Raw genomic sequence first — 6,625 nt, forward strand, 5'->3', positions numbered from 1 at the left:
CGTGTAATTACAAAGCGTAAACCTTTTTTTTTTTAAATACAGAAATGGTGGCTCGTGGAGCTTGCCAGTAGCTCCCGGTGTTTCACGTTAAATGACTTTTACACCGGATTAGATTTGTTTACATATTCTCCGTGTTTCACGTGCTGCATCCGCCGATTGGACGGTTTCACTAACGGGTCGTCTCCCTGTGCGTCACGTGGATGACAACACAGCTGTTTAACACCTGCTGCTTGTTTAAGAATCACGCCCACGTTAACCTGTGCTGGTCAGGTTAACGTGGACATCTGTGTGGTCAACATAACGTCATCGCAGCCTTGCTTTGTTAGCGCAGAGCTGCTGCAGCTTGCGTTTACTCTCAGTGTGACTTTTTTGATTTCAAATTAAAAAACGCGATTTAAATTTAAGATGACCTTTATTAGTCCCACAGGTGGGAAATTTGTTTTGTTACAGCAAAAGTGCAAAGTTATGTAGCAGAAATTAGAAAACACTGGAATGCAATAAAATACAATAGAATGAAATAAAATACTATATACAATAGAATAAAATAGAAATAGAAATACTATATACAACTGAGTAGGAAAATACAAAAATACAACTTGGTCAGAAGAAGAATTGCACAAGAATTGCACATATAGCAGTCTTATTGCACATGTGTGGGTTTGTGTGTTTGATCAGCTGCAAAAGTCTTTATTGTGGAGTCTGACAGCAGTGGGGAGGAAAGACCTGCGAAATCATACAGTTTATTGGCGAACCTGTTGCTCCAATGAGCAGGCTTTTTGGTTTCGAAATAAATATATTTAATGACGCACATCGATTAGATTAGCGCCCGTTTACCTCATAGTTCTGCCACCGATCTCCTCAAATACTATTATATTCAGGAAACTCGTCATAGGCACAGGTAGTCGATGGTTATTGTGGAAACTAATTATCTTTAATATATGCAAACATTGCCAGTGTTGATTGAGTTTATTTGTAATGTGTTGATTCAATAAATGAGTTCGAAGAATGAGAGTTGTTTTAGCAATTCAGAAATAAACTGGTGATTCAACTACAGCCATCTCAGCAAATAAAAATGCATGTTTTTCTTTAGCTTCGTTTTCAGATAAGGATCAGCTCTAAACAGACAGGTGTCTCATGGTGTTGCAGCTCAGCTGATGGCACAACCAGAGGGAAAATGAGACTGAAAACATATGACCAGTTTAAATTACAACACCAGTAATTATGTGGGGCTAAATGAAGAATTGTATAAGTTATAAAAATGATGTATGATACCACACTAATCACACAGCATGAGTGACATCAGACAGATGTGAGACCACAGAACTTCCTTATTGAAATTACGCATAAGCTTCATTTTCTTGTCACCGTGTGCTCTGAGATATTTATAGTCCTTCACTATTTTCACATCGACCCCCTGCATTGAAACTGGGGTCACTGGTTTCCTGGTTCTCCTAAAGTCGACAATCATTTCCTTGATCTTTGTCACATTGATCTCCAGATGTTTCTGTTCACACCGCATGACAAAGGAGTCCACCACAGCTCAGTACTCTGTCTCGTCACCCTCACGGATGCATCAAACCAATGAGAGTCATCAGGAAACTTCAGAAGATAGCAGGTCTCTGTGCAGTCTCCATATTCCCTCTGACTCTGCAGTATCGCTGTTAGCTCCTTTGTTTTGTTTGCTAGCAACCTAACGTTCCTCATTACAACAGACGGGAAGCAGCACAGCCCCATACTTCTATTTTGTAGAAGTGTTTATCAAGTAAAAGGGCTGGTGAGTCTCGATCAATAAAGCAGCATTGACATGCAACAACATACTGTCCTACTCATGATGTCCAAAGTAATTTGTTGGTGCCGTAAATGAAGAAGAGGAAACTCGGGATCAGTGATTGAGATTTAGCTTGTATATAATACTTTATTATGGGGCCATTAAATTAAGAGTATGTCAATCAAAAATAAAACAGAATATGATTTGCTATGGAAAGAAAGGAAAGCAAGGAAGGAATTACTAAAAACAAAAAATATTCCAAAATAAAATTCTTTGATTGTGTCGAGTCATTTCTGACTGACTTGGCTGAGTCAACCGACAATAAACATCCTAGAGAGGGTGTTTTTAAGATTTGGATATCATTAGTGAATATTAAATGATGATACAGAAGCTCCTAATCCATCTGGAGTGCAGAATGACTCAAAATCACTGAAATGTTTCTGTCAACGCATTTTGGGCAGTTTGTCCAAGTAGAGTTACCTTCGCACTTGTGCAAATGAGCAGTTGATCTGGTAGACACATTTTAAGGAGCTGAAACTCCTCGACCCTTTGTTACGACCCGGCCCAGGGGTAACCGGGACCCAACATGCAGGTGCGACTCCCCACTCCCACGACTTCCACGACAGGCCAGCAACACACTAACTAAAGGGGCTAATCAGCAGTTTATATTCTTCAGATATGAACAATGTCAAAATAACAAACAGAAAGGTTTCTTCCGTCTTCAGAAAGTAAAAGCAAACACAAGACAATTGTCTAACCTAAGCTCCTACAAAAAAAGAGAAAAAGGGCTTCTCACTCACTGCTGCAGTGCTCAATGTATACACATGAATAAGACTTTACAAAAATGCTTTCGGCCCAACACAAAGATATCGTAATTACAAACAGCTCACACTGTACGAAAAGACTTTCTTACACAGATGCTCAGAACTACAAACAACTAACTCTTTGTTGGGTGTGGAGCAGACGAGGGAGGTTAAGAGGCTGCTGTCCATTCAATCAACCAATCCAGACTTCAAGAGCTTGTTTGAATCAGCCAATAAGCTCTCTAACCCGTTTCACCAGCCAATACACAGACACACCCACACAGCCAGCCTTGGAGGGAGGAGATCCAAAAAACACACATACACCAATGGGAGGAGCCACACGTCAAAACAGCCAGCATCACAAACCACAACATTTCATTGAATCATAACACCTTCATCTAATTTGAATGTATGTAGTGTAATGTACTGATACCCTCAAATGAAACCTGAGAGTCTACAGATTATGTCTGTTATTTAACTATAATTGGAATTTGTTTCAGTAAACAGTTAAAAAAACAACTTGTGTGAGAGTCCAAATACACGTGGACCTACCTGTAAAAAATATCTAAAGGATTAATGGATAGTTTTAAAATTACAGAAAGGAAGTATGAGAGAGAAGCAAAGAGTTAAACTGATAGTAAATGCATTATAGACGGTATAACTAGAGTGAAGTGCTAAAAGAACTTGACATGCTAGTGCGTTATTTAGATAAAGAAAAACTGTGGTTTAAAAACTATCAGCAACAGAGGGGCACCACAAGGAGCTGTTGACTTTCTACACCACAGACTTCAGCCACTGCACAGAGTCCTGCCATTTTCAGAAGTTCTCTGCTGACTCTGTGATGGTTAGTTGCATCAGTCAGGGTAAAGAGATGGAGTCATATAATGTGGTGCACACAGAATCATCTGCAGCTCAGTGCGGCAGACACCAAGGAAATAAATGTGGATCTTAAAAGGACCAGGAAACCAGTGACACCTGTTTTAATTCAGGGGGTCAAAGTGGACACAGTGAAGGATAATAAATACCTCAGAGTACACAATGACAATAAACTGGACCAGGTTAAAAAAAAAAATTACTACTCCACACTACAGGAAGGGTCAGAGCTGTCGCTATTTCCTGTGGCAGATGTAATCTTTTAACATCTGTCAGACAATGCTCAGGATTTTCAGCCAGTGCCATCCTCAATGGTGTTGCATGCTGTAGTTGAGGGTTGGGATGCCAACAGAGTCAATAAACTGATCTGCAAGGCCAGTAACATTTTGGGGCTGGAGCTGCACTCTCTAAAGGTGGTGTACGAGAGGTTTAAGGTTTATTTATTTATATAGCACATTTTAAAACAACAGGGTTGATCAAAGTGCTTAACAATCAGCAAAAATCATTGAGACAAAAAAGGGCAATGCAAAGTTAACAAATAAACAACAAACACACCAACAAAAATCAAAGGTGACAGACATAAAAACAGGCCTGATGATGATTAAACTAATTTGATTCAAAAGCCAAAGTAAAAAGTTGAGTTTTAAGACGCGATTTAAAGGAATGAATAGACTCAAAACTACGGGAGGTTGTTCCAGAGTGTCGGTGCTGCAATTACAAAAGCCCGATCACCTCTGGACTTCACTTCGATCTAGATTGTTCTAAGAGCATCTGGCAAGATGAACTTAGTGCTGTCCTGGGGTTAAACAAGCTGAGGAGTTCAGTCAGATAACTAAGTGCCAAATTGTTTAAAATGTTAAAAGTAAGCAAGAGAATTTTAGAGTCTATACAGTATTTGACAGGGAGCCAGTGTAAATTAGCTAGAACTGGGGTGATGTGATCATACTTTCTAGTACCTGTTAGAACTCGTGCAGCAGCATTTTGAACTAACTGCAGACGGTAAAGGGAAGCGTGTTGGAGTAGAGAGAGTTACAGTTACGAGAGGTGGATGTTGTCCAAGACGAGAACAATGCTAGATGATTCCTCCCACCCACTCCATGACATGCTGGCCAGTACAGAGTCATGTTCATTGAGATACTGAGATTACCCAAATGCAATGCAGTAGCTGCACACCCTTAATATCATCTACGTTCAAAAAAGAGTTCAAGCTAAAAGACAGAAAGTTTGGTTTCCTAAAACTAGGAAACCAAACTTCAGCTAATCTTAAGGGAACACAAACTGTAAGTGAGGACAAAACAACACAGGATGAGGCAACAAAGTCCCAACAGAGTCTTGTAGAATAAACGCACACCGGGAAAGTTCCTCCCCAAACACTGGGGAGCACAGCTGAATGGAATCAGACTAACAAGGCAAGGGGAAGCAAAACTAAACACAACAAACACGAGACGAGGGACTATCTAAACAAAACGAGTAGTAACAAACACTGAGACCTGGACAAACATGGACACATGACTGACTGAGAAGACAGAAAAGTAAACAAACACAGAAATGAGACTGAACCAGAACCAGAAACACAAGGAAAGCAGGAAAAACAGAGATTGATAAACCTGACTGAAAACAAAAAGATACTGCACGAGTACGAAAGTATGAAATCAGAAAACATAGGGGAATTTTCACATAAATAGTTTGTTTACTCTGATCTGAAACAGTTGATGAGTTTGAAATGAGAGAAAAACCCAAGTGAACCAAAATGGATCACTACAAACCACGAGACAATGTTCAGTCCACCCATCGTCCAAATGTGTCTGCGGTGGGAGCAATAAAAACAAATACAGGATTATACATACAGCAACACGAAATAGCAATTTTGGTGACTTAGAAAGTTGTCAGTGAACTGAGCTTCATAGCGTGGCCTCTTAACTTCTTGTGAGTGATTATGAGTGATACAGCTGGTGACTTCTCTTAGGCGAGTTAAATAGGGCTCACTGGATACAAACGCTACAATGGGAAAGTCAAAGGAGCTCAGCATGGATCTGAAAAAGCAAACTATTGACTTGAACAAGTCAGGAAAGTCACTTGGGGCCTTTTCAAAGCAGCTGCATGTCCCAAGAACAACAGTGCAAACAATTGTTTGTAAGTATGAAGTGCATGGCACTGGCAAGATCAGGAGGAAAACGCAAGCTATCACCTGCTGCTGAGAGAAAATTGGTCAGGAGTAAAGTCTCAACCAAGAATCACCAAAAGGCAGATCTGCCAAGAATTAGAAGCTGCTGGAACACAGGTGTCATTGTCCACAGTCAAACGTGTTTTGCGTCTCCATGGACTGAGAGGCTGCCGTGCAAGAAGGAAGCCCTTGCTCCAAAAGCGGCACCTTAAGGCTCGACTGAAGTTTGCTGCTAATCACATGGACAAAGATAAGACCTTCTGGAGGAAAGTTCTGTGTTCAGACGAAACAGAAATCGAGCTCTTTGGCCACAATGCCCAGCGATATGTTTGGAGGAGAAACGGTGAGGCCTTTAACCCCAAGAACACCATGCCTACAATCAAGCATGGTGATGGGAGTATTATGCTGTGGGGCTGTTTTGCTGCCAATGGAACTGGTGCTTTACAGAGAGTAAATGGGATAATGAAGAAGGGAATTACCTTCACATTCTGCAACATAACCTAAAACCTTTAGCACGAAGGTTGGGTCTTGGGCACAGCTGGGTGTTCCAACAGGACAATGACCCCAAACATACAGGAATGGCTAAATCAGGCTAGAATAAGGGTTTTAGAATGGCCTTCCCAAAGTCCTGACTTAAACCTCATTAAAAACATGGGGACAGTGCTGAAGAAACAAGTCCATGTCAGAAAGCCATCAAATTTAACTGAACTGCACCAATTCTGTCAAGAGGAGTGGTCAAAGATTCAACCAGAAGCTTGTGGATGGCTACCAAAAGCGCCTAATTGAGGTGAAAATGGCTAAGGGACACGTAACCAAATATTAGCACTGCTTTATGTATAATTTTGACCCAGCAGATGTGATCACCTTTTTCTGTTAACCCAAAATAAAGTCGTAAAAGAACCAAACTTCATGAATGTTTTTTGAGACAAAGTATCTGTTGCAATCATTCTATCAGAGAAAAATCAGAGTTTTAGAAATAACGGGACCCTCGGTAGAGCCATTATCTTATATTCTTTA

Source organism: Neolamprologus brichardi, chromosome 3 (assembly GCF_056152115.1).
Source record: "Neolamprologus brichardi isolate AB-2024 chromosome 3, ASM5615211v1, whole genome shotgun sequence".
Taxonomy (NCBI): Eukaryota; Metazoa; Chordata; class Actinopteri; order Cichliformes; family Cichlidae; genus Neolamprologus; species Neolamprologus brichardi.